Below are 10,722 nucleotides of genomic sequence, written 5' to 3'. Positions count from 1 at the left end.
AACCGTCTGAGATCAGGCTTTGTTGTGGTTTTGCAGAGAGGTTCCATGCACAGGAGCTATTTAGGGAGAAGATGCAGGAGGTGAGTACAAGGGGCTTTGAAATCCCTGTTATCCTGCCTATGGAATGCTCTTGGAATGATTCTGTATTTCTGGTGATATGGTTGTATGCCCTGCAGTCCCTGGGCAGTTTGTGGCTGCTGACATATAGAAGATGGGAAAAGTTTGTGAGCTGGATACGTGCGATAACAGGATGGAAGTGAAGAGAAAGGTGATCTGTATTTAGATTTGTTTTGCTGCTGTGTAAGACTCTTCTAATCCTTACTCATAGGAACAGTGCAAGTAAAGGTATTAGGCATGTTTGCTGCATGATATTTGTTGACTGTAGAGAGTTTCATAATGAAAATACTGTCCAACAATAATATATCTCACTAAATCATTCATTTTAGGCTGAAATATCCATTAATTTCAAATGGGATACAATTTCTATTCAATCTGTGACTGTTCAGAGTAGCTATAAGTGCTTATGAATTTTAAAGTGGAATTCAAAACTATATATTGCTGCGGTGTCTATTATAAATACTACTACTACAAGAATATTTTTTCTAGAAGAAGAGGAAGTTTGCCTCTCTTTTAGCCATTTTCTGTAATCAGTACACAGAATATTCTGTGAAATTATAGCGATTAATTTATAGACAATTCTTAGCTAACAACACATTTTTAACAACTCCAGGGACTACTAAGACGTAAACAGGTCTTCCCTTCAGATTTATGGTACCGTTTTCACTTTTCAAGAATAAACTAAAATTCTTCTGTCAGAGTAACAGGCACTTGATTGTCTTCAGCCAGGGAGATTTGCCAGCTGCTCTTTCCCCAGATGTATTTCTTTTCAGTTGTCCTTTAAAACTGTCTTAGAAGCCAGGGAAAGAAAACCTCAAAAATTGTCATAAATGAAATCAATGGATTTGCTCCCTTGTCAGTAGAAATTGGCACATGAGTAGGTGGAATCTTTAGGGTGAAATCCAACATTTCCCTGTAAAAATAAAAGCATTTTGCAATAGAATGTACAATACAAACAGGAGCCAGGACAATTCACTTTTTTTTGGCACTTCAAAGAAATTAATAAGAAAATTTGACTTAAAATTTGTTGGGGTTCTTTTGGTGGAGAATCACCAAAAGGCTCAAGAACGGAGGAGAAAGATTGTGTTGAAAACAAAATTTTGGCAGAACTAATGGAAAAAAAAAAGTAAAGCTGGTGGCATCAAATATAGTCTTGTAGGCATAGGAGAAGCAGAAAATTTATATTGGAAAGGCTGCTATGCATTTTCCATCTTCAGCTGTACTTGAATGAGTTGCTGATTAAATATTGCTATTGCCAACACCTTTGCTGCATCCTTGCTTTACGATATATTTATGTGACAAAATCTGACTTCTTGTTCCTGGAAATAGTCCACTTGTCAGAGGAAGGACCACTTACCATGATGCATATTTTTACATGTTTTGAGCCCCTGTAAATGAAAATTCCAGCTCAAATCTACTTTGATGTTGCTCAAGCAGAGTGGAATAATTGGGAAAAAAAAATATTCATGAGCAGTTCTTTATTTATGACATCTCTGGGATCTTATTGAGGCTAACATTCAAAGTAAATATTAGAGTGGAAATGTTAAAATTTATGTTCATAAGTTTGCCTTTCTGAGGAAAGGATCTGAGGTCCTCATCATGCAGACGTGAGCATTGGTGATGGTCCAAATGATAAAGATTTTTAATCCACATCTGTCAACTCCTTTCAAAGCACAGCTAAAAAAGAAAGAAAATAAGAAGTGAAATTTGATGCAGAGCATTATTTTGGTATGTAAAATAAAATAAATTCCAAGTAGAAATTTCCAAAAGACATTGTTACTGCTCCTTCATGTTAGGTTTGGGGGTTTTTTTTAAAGAAGAAAGTTTTCCTTAGAGACTGAAGGTTTAATTTTTTGAGGGTTTAACCTCAAAGCTAAGTATATACCGATCAAAAAGGAAATGCATTTTTGAGAAGAACTTAGTTAATATAGAAATGACAAAATAGTAGAATAAATAACAGGAAACATAGAACCACGGAATGGTTTGGGTTGGAAGGAACATTAAAGACTAGTTCCATCATCTAGTTCCACCTCTCTAAATCCTGAAATGAGCCAGGTTTGCTCTTTTTATCTGGTCCTGCTGCATTAATTACGTGCTAATTTAGACACAAACTGTGTTTAGCCTGAAAGATGTGAGCCTCAAGGTTTTGAATCCCTTTCAGTGATGGAACAGGAGAGAGGAAAGGTGATGTTTCATTCTTAGGTTTGCTGCTTAGGAAGCAAAAGATAATGGAGCAAGGACTGGAAATGTCCAAAATCAACATTAGTAAGAATGAATGTGTGCTGGGAGTTATCAGATGAGTAAACACCCACTGGAAAACAAAACAATCCCCAAAAATCTTTGGGCAATACATCTGGATGGAGATAAGTGTGTCTTTCAGATGATGGGGGAATGTGGCTGAGGGGCATCCACCTGTCAGATCAGAGCTGATGGACAATGCAAAAGAGAGAAGGGAATTTATGTGAGAGTGAGGATGGAATGTAAGCACTCATTTATTTTCAGGAGAGGTGTTTGTGATTACAGTAGGATGCAGGATAAATGGCCTTCAGTGCAACTAAGGAATTAGCAGGAGGAATCTCACAAGAAAATAGTGAAAAATCTGGCATTTCAGATGAGATGGAAGTTATGTGGAATATGAACAGTTCCAAAAGATCCCTGCATAATTGAAAATTAACTTGCATATTCATCCTGGCTGCATCAAGACTGCTTTAGCAAGGGCCAGAAAGAGACAATGCAGAAAAGTAGAACTTTTTCCAGGGCAGATAGGTCTTATTTTATATCTACACACTGTAAGTATGCATATACACACATACTGTAAGTGTGTAGAGAGAAAATAAAAACAGCTAAGATGCAACCCAAATTTTAAATAAAGACGACACTAAAGAATAGAATTATATGTTTATAAATATATTAAGAAAATAAGGGTATTGACATTCTTTTATAACTTCCCAAACACTTTGCATTTGTCTAAATTGTGAAGAATTCTCCAAAGTTTAACTGCTAATATTTACAGCAGAGTTTGTTGGTTTTTGTTGGTTTCTTTCTTTTTTTTCCCTAAAGATTTTTCAACTACATTAATTCTGCATTCAAAGTGGGTTTATTTGCAACATACTCTCTTTCTTTAAATCTCATGTGGGAGTCCAACAAAATTCGAATTCCATTACAGTTGTTGTGTTACTTTTATGGTAGCTTAAATGACCTTTTCAAAGAAAGAGATAAAATTGGTTTGATATCACGTGGCATGAATAGATCCATGCTCTAATCCCCAAAGTATTTACATACCAATTTTTTAGTAATTTGCTGAGATATCTCCCAGGGTATTAAACTTAAGACAGTTTGTCCTCTTTTTAACCATTTTTTGAAGACAAATAGTATCTATGCCCTTTTTCAATTCTCCAGGCTCATTTGTTTCCCATTACTTCTCACATATGATCATCAATAATTCAGAAATTGTATCAAAATAAATATCACCAGATCCTCTGACCTGAATGAGTTTAATCCAACCACATATCCTTTGATCTGTGTTTTCCTTATTCTGATGTAAAAAACCCCTAAGCTACTAAGAGGGTTCTGAATACATTTGGCTTTTTTCACGGTCCTCATTTTTTTTTCTCCTTTCTCCAAGGAGTGCACCTGTGTTTTCCTTTTCCTTTCTTGCTTGCTTCTGTTGTTTCTTAGTATTTGTCCTTGATTTTCTGTTCCTCCTCTCCATTACATCCTAGTCTTTCAGATTAAACCTAATGTGACTGTGCTGTAATCTTAGTTTTCATTCTTTGTCTTTTTAAGATCCCATTTAGATTTTGGAGCTGTTCATGTGTTCATTGTACAGCTCATTTTTTTTCCTACCGTATCTCTCTATTGTCTATCTTCAATGGTTTTATCAAACTTCTGGACTGTATTCCCGATTTAAAACTATCCAACTTTTCTTGCATGGACCATTATAGAAGGATTTTTTTTTTTTTGGCAGTTGATTTTTTCTTCCAGTGTATCTGCTTTTGTTCTCTCAGTGCATTTAAGGGCAGAAAAACCCTTCTGAATATTACTCCTTCCTTTCTGTTTTTCCCTTTCCAGTTTTGTGTCCTGAGCCACTCTTCCAAACTGGGTAACTAAGGTCTGTATGGATGAGCTGGAGGTTCACCTACGGCAGCCACTATTCCCTAGCCAGGAAAACTGTAATCCTTTTCCATCTGCATGTGTCATAAACCTTCACCTTCATTCCCCCAAAATTCCAAAACACTGTATTCCCTTCTAAAAATTCTTATAAGATTAATTTCTAATTACATCCTTACGTGGTATCATTTGTGGACCAATAATTATGAACCTTATAGACTGCCTGAGTATTTATATATATATATATATATACATACATACATGTATATATACATATATATTTATATATGTATACAGAACCATCTGGTACACCTATTTCTTAGTCTTCTTTTATCTGAAGCATCTTTGTTGCAATTCACTTTTTAATGAGATTGCCTGAGAGATGCCTTTCCCTTCATTTTAATCTAACTGCACATTAGCCAGTCTAGGAGTGGGAAAGGGAATTTCAAACAGCAGAGTAAATTCTGGAGTTACTGCCCTTTCAAAATTTTAGGATAACTTGAAACAAGCCCTATTCAGAAGATTCTGAGCTATGTGGACTGAAATTTTCAAATTTTCCAGGCTATAGGAAGCCACATGTCTTATCACTTAATGATCATTGCACTCAGAGAGGAAAATTGAAAACGCCTTTTTTTTTTTGGTCAAAAGCCGATGCCAATGTTCATCTGGTGCAGGAAATTAAATCCATTCTGGCCCTAGGATTCAGGAATACGTCAATAGCTAAAATGCTTTACAAGAACAGCATTATAAGTTCATGTGTACAGCATGTGATGGGTTTTGCCTTATATATATATATATATATATATATATATATATGCTCGTGGCAGATTACAGTGAAGAAATATGGCAGTGACACAGCAGTAGCAGTGTCTGGGTCCAGTTTCTGATTTTTTTTCTTTCTTTCCCCCCCCAGGAAATGGAATTTGGCATCTGATATAATGCATGCAAATTATACCCTCAAACCATATTGTCTAGTTCCTCTGCTCCTGCAATAAAAATTTGCTAAAGAAAGAAGACTAACTTCCAATCTGCTTTGGTACAACAGGCAATTACATTCAAGTTACATTAAGAATTGAATGTGTAGGAGTATGATAAGATTTAATGACCTACAGCTTATAATTAAAAGGAAAAAAATAAAGGAGCATCTCTACATGCTCTTTATTCTCAAAGGTAGTTATCCAACAGCACTTAATTCCGTCCCATGCTACTTACCAAGACAAATGTTTGTTATCTTTGCATTCAAATCATCCAGCTTTCTCAGGCATGCAGAGAGCAGCTCTTCACTTCTTATCCCCAGTGCCTTTGCCTACACACTGCATGCTCCACAAAAGCTTCCAGCTTCATTTGAGAGGAAAACCTTATTTGACTCTTCACCACTTGTAGAAGGGATTTTTTTTTTTCTCTGTGGCTGTGTGAACTGTGATTTTGTTTTTTTTTTAAATTTATTTTGTTTTTAAGGAGGAATTCAGCAGAGAGATCCAAGTGCCTAAGCTTTTTTAGTTGCTCTGGAATATCAGGTACCTTGCACAGGAAGGAACAGAGGGTAAGCCTCAGGCAAACCATGCCACTGAGGAGCAGAAGGTGAAGTTCAAGCAAAACATGCTACATAATCTAAAATAAAATTTCATCCCTGTATCTAGAGGGCACTGTCTTCCCCAAAACATAGTTTTTGTCAGATTTTCAGTGTCATCAGTAGCACCAACTGTACATGCTGACAATTTTTACTTCTATAAACAAGCAAACAAGAAAAATGAGACAAAGTTCCTGTCCCATTTCCTGCATTTCTGTTTTTTAATTCCGACCTCAGTTAGGATGAAAAAGGGGGAAAAAGGTTTTGTGTCATTTTGGTTATGTCTGGCATAAGCTTATATCTCCTTTTGGGGGAAAATAATGAGCACTGGAAGTGGGGGGAGGGAGAGATCAATGTTTACAGAAGACTGAGGTAAATCTTGGAAAATTTCCTGGACGTGTGTCAGTTCTCAGCCCCCTCAGTTAACCTGGCAGCCAACATGTGAACAACACCTTGAAAAACAGTCTGGGGAAGGATTTTCAGGTCCATTTAAAATGGCCATTTGCTTATTTTACACTTTTAAGGTTTTTTTTAGCAGCTATGTTTCCAGTCTTTCCTCGAGGTCCTGGCTGTTTATGTGATGAACCTGCTTTCATATTTTCACACACATAAGTTAATCACTTTTACTAAAGAGGAACATTGAAAATCAAGGGAAAGCTCTTTGGCCTATAATCCAAGATAAATGAGATCTTCCAGGGAAATGTTAGAGGTCAGCCGTGACAAGGTACTAGGCAAAACAGCATATTATTTCCTACCCTTTTTTTCAGAAATGACTGAATTATTTTGATTAGTTTTCTCTGGTAAAGCACAGTTTTGAAATGTCATGTTAAAGATCTCGACATAAACTGGAGGGAAAAGAAAAAGACCTGTAAACTAGAATCTGTAAGTACAAGCTTGTGTGTAAAGCAACCTTGATTTTGAAACTTTGTGTTGTTATTTAAATACGAATAAATTTTTGGACATGAGCCCCTTTCTGGTGTCTTCTAGTTCTTTTTTTTCCTTTTTATTTGAACCAGTGTCATGTATTTATTTTGATTCCTAGGCCTAGGAAAATAAAATTCTTTTTGCTCTCTGTTTTAAGTAAAGAAGTCAGAATCCTGTGATGTTCATGTGATTATGTAAAGATACTTTGAGAAGAAATTTTTTCAGAAAAGATTTAAAATAAAATTTTAGTAAATGTAGTAGCAGCAGTTACTAGAGTACTCTAATTCAGATTTACCATACCATTTAGAAAAACATTGCAGGAATCTGAGGGACTGGGTGTTTTCTTGATTCAGATAGTGCCTGAGACTCTTGCACCCCTTTGCTATTTGCTAATGAATGAAGATGGGATACCAAGTCAGAGAGATTGACTACTTACAGCTCTCCAGTAGGAAAAGAGGGACCTCTTTGCTCATCCCTTTCTCAGTTTTCTAATAAGAAGATGAAAGAAAATGGAAAAGCATCAATATTGTGAAACTGGAACATTTTCCTTTTTTTTTCTTTCTTGTTCTACTGTTCTAGGGAACCAGAGGGTATCTTGAATCTGAATTTTATTTTCATTCCTGTCCCCTGCCCCACCCCCTTAAAAAAAAAGAATACCTTTGAAACACTTACATGAAATTAAAGTTATCAGAGGAGAACTGATATCATGTACATGACTACGTACTTTTACAAGCGCAGAATGCTTGTAAAATTAAATAACTGTACTAATTAAAGGTGATTTACAGACATGCAATTAATACCACAGTTTTGAAGACTAGCATATACTTCAAGCTCTTATCTCCCAAAAATACTGTTGTGTATTTTTGTGAAATTTTTCTTTTTGCTTTGGTTATATTTTTTCACACTCTATGCAGAAGGCAATATGTTCATGACCTTGTTTGTTGCTGTTATTTGTGTAAACATTTGGTGATCTACATGCATCAGAACTACTGAAGTATATTGCAAAATAAGGATCTGTTTCTTACTATAATTAACTGCAATATATTAAACTGCTTTTTTTTGGGTTTTTTTTAATATTCTTTGATTCAGCTGCTAATTTATTTGTCATGTTTATTTCTTCTGTTCCCTCCCTGACATTGTCAGCTAGGTAGTGCTCTACTCTGCATATCTTTTGTTTGTTTAGTCCACATTGGGTACAGGTGATAAGTGACAATTTTTTCCTGTGAGATCTAGGACTGGGATTTGAGAGGTAGCTTACCACCTCTCTGTCAGTGCTGATTATCACCTGAGGCTTCTCCTCATCTTCATAGCCATTACTGTCCTGAATCCAGAAATGCTGTCTTCTGCTAATGATAACATTCTGGCAAATCCAAAACTCCCTAAAAGTGCTGTGATTTAAAATGCAGTAATCCTGATCTGTCATCTGTGTACTTATGTCACTAAATCGTGCAGGTGTATAACTTTTTCAGCCCCATGCCACTTCGCCGGAACACGTGGCAACAAAACTTCTTGTAACCAACCTTTCAGGATTTGCGGAGAGTGAAAGCAAGAAATACTACCCAAGCTGAAATTTACAGGACTGGAAGTAATTTAATTCCACTTGGAACTCCACATTATGGGTTAAGGGGCATAAAAGTAAAGCATTGTCTTCTGTCTAAAGTAGGGATTGGAAGCTCCTTGACCATCCAGAAAGAGATTATTAAGAGGTACAATCATTTGAGCCACAGGCATCATAAATAGCCAGGGGTTCCTGAGGAGCTGGGGAACGCCACACTTTCTGATGGGCAGAGATCTTTGCCTGTTGAGGCTGTTGAAAATGAGATGGGGCTTGAAAGGAGCGGTCAGGAGCTGAGACAGGTGTCAATAGAGCAAGACTTGAATAAAAGCTTTAGGTTCAAACTTCATGTGAGGACAAATCAAAGCTGAATCTGATTAATTGAATCCCAGCTCAGATTTCCCTGACTAAAAGGAGCAGGGAAGGGCATGACTTGGGGCAAACGTACTGGAAGTGTTTCTTTGTTATCTCAATGATATATGTGCATAGGAGTAGATAACTACCTGACATGTCGTCATTTAATTTAGCAATTTAGCTGAGAACAAAGCTGCTGATACATTGATGAGGAACAAAAAAGAAACCCCGAAAAACCAGAACCAAAAAAGCACAAGGCCCCTGAAGTCAACAGAAGTTAGTCAACAAGAATCAGGGAAGAGAGACTATGTTAAATGACAGTGATAAAATATCTGAGATACCGACTTTTTATATTTTCCTCCCCTCTGATATTTTTTTCTTTTTACATCTTTGTCATGCTGCTCTGTCACCACCTTGCAGTTGAATGTTGGCAGTGTGGTGTCATTCTCATTATCTTTTCTAGCTCCATTCTCATTCTCAAGTCCTTCCCTTTATTCCTGTTGTTCCAGGGAATTTCAAAATTACTGCCAAAAAATTAGAATCTAGCTGTTCCACTTGTGAAACATTTAGAAAGAAAGGCATTAGAAACTGTTAAGAAATAAAAAATGGGGAAAAAACCCCAAACATGGTTTACTCTTGTGCAGAGTGAAAAGGTATGTTTGAAAATACAATGTGACATAATTATATTCTTGTTGTTCTAAATAGACATGATTACTAGAAAAAAATAAAAATCTGCATTTCTCTCAAAATCCTCAGATAGAATTCTATAAAGGTATGAGGTGTTTCGATTTTTGTCATTTTTGGACGATAGATTTAAACACATGAACTCTTAGAAAAAAACAAACACTTTTGTGGGAAAAGAAATTGCATAGCTAAAATGGAATGTTTTGGGGTTCACAGAATCACTTCTATCAATGCAAAGACAAAATGTGTATTCTTGCTCCCTCTACAGTAAAGGAGAGAGTTCTCTACAGATTTTAAAAAATGTAAGTGACTTATTTTCCTCCTTAGTTATTACAGCTTTAAGTGAATGTGATACCAGTGATCAGCCTTGTGCCTGGGAGCACTGGGTATGCAATGCAGGTTGCCAGGATTCCACAATTTTCCAATTCTATGCCTTCAACATCCTGTGATTCTGTGGTGCCATTACTCTATGATTCAATGATTCCATTATTCCATAACACTCTTACTCTACGCCTCTATTAATCTGTGTCACTGAATCCCTGATTCTGTGATTCAGTTATTCAATTATTCTATCATTCTGTGTCCTGGGTTGAGGTGTGTTCTATTACCATCCTCATGAGCTGTGGAAATCAGGTGGGGCAGTGTTTCCTTGCCTCCTCCCCCCAGACTATCTTGCTGTTAATGGCCCATCATTGTCCTGCCCCATGACTGCCAGATAACTCCCTCCGGACCATCTTCTGTTAATGAGCCTCATCAACACTTGGCCTCATGACTCATTACCCCATTGTGAGATGCTCCACCCAGAGGGAGGAACCAAGCATCCCATCGTGGATATAATCTGAGATGCTGAACACCAGAGACAATCTTTCCACTGGATTTCCAGAGGACAGGAGCTACACAGCCACCACTGGACCTTCTGAGGAAGAGCAGATCCTTTTTTACTACAGGATCACCACTTCAGAGGACTGCAGCCACCATTCTACCAGACTGCTACCACCACCCTGACTAACAGGGACTCAGGTTGTATCCTAACTCTGTCAGTTTGAACCACTGTTTTCTTTTAGCTTTTTTCCTTTCCTTTCCTTTAATTTCCCCATTAAATTGTTATTCTGACTCGGTGCCTCCCACTGGTTTGTTTTCAAACTAGTACATTCTGTGATACTATTATTCTGCTATTCTTTGACCCTCTGAAACAATGATTCTGAGTCCACAATTCCATGATTCTGAGATACTCTAATTCTATGATTCCCTGATTCTATTATTTAATTATTCAATTATTCTATGATCCCATGACTGTATGCTTTTTTTGAGTCTGTGATGCACTGATTCCATGACTCTGTAATAAACGAGGGCCAGTTATCAGCAATGGTGACTAACTGGTAACTTATTAAAAGAAAAGAGAACAAAA

General features: G+C 36.8%; 1 long non-coding RNA gene across 1 annotated transcript; it reads right to left on the bottom strand.

Annotated features, from left to right (window-relative positions):
- Positions 1-1,578: 1,578 nt before the first annotated feature.
- On the bottom strand, positions 1,579-5,581 carry LOC138102584 (uncharacterized). The gene is made up of 2 exons (XR_011147442.1): positions 5,440-5,581; positions 1,579-1,794 (listed from the first exon to the last, which is right to left on the bottom strand). It is a non-coding gene; the product is annotated as an uncharacterized lncRNA (long non-coding RNA).
- Positions 5,582-10,722: the final 5,141 nt, after the last annotated feature.

Source organism: Aphelocoma coerulescens, unplaced genomic scaffold, assembly GCF_041296385.1.
Source record: "Aphelocoma coerulescens isolate FSJ_1873_10779 unplaced genomic scaffold, UR_Acoe_1.0 HiC_scaffold_87, whole genome shotgun sequence".
In the NCBI taxonomy this organism is placed as follows: Eukaryota; Metazoa; Chordata; class Aves; order Passeriformes; family Corvidae; genus Aphelocoma; species Aphelocoma coerulescens.
Note: the sequence above shows the minus strand (reverse complement) of the source record. Positions and strands in the feature narration are given on the sequence as shown.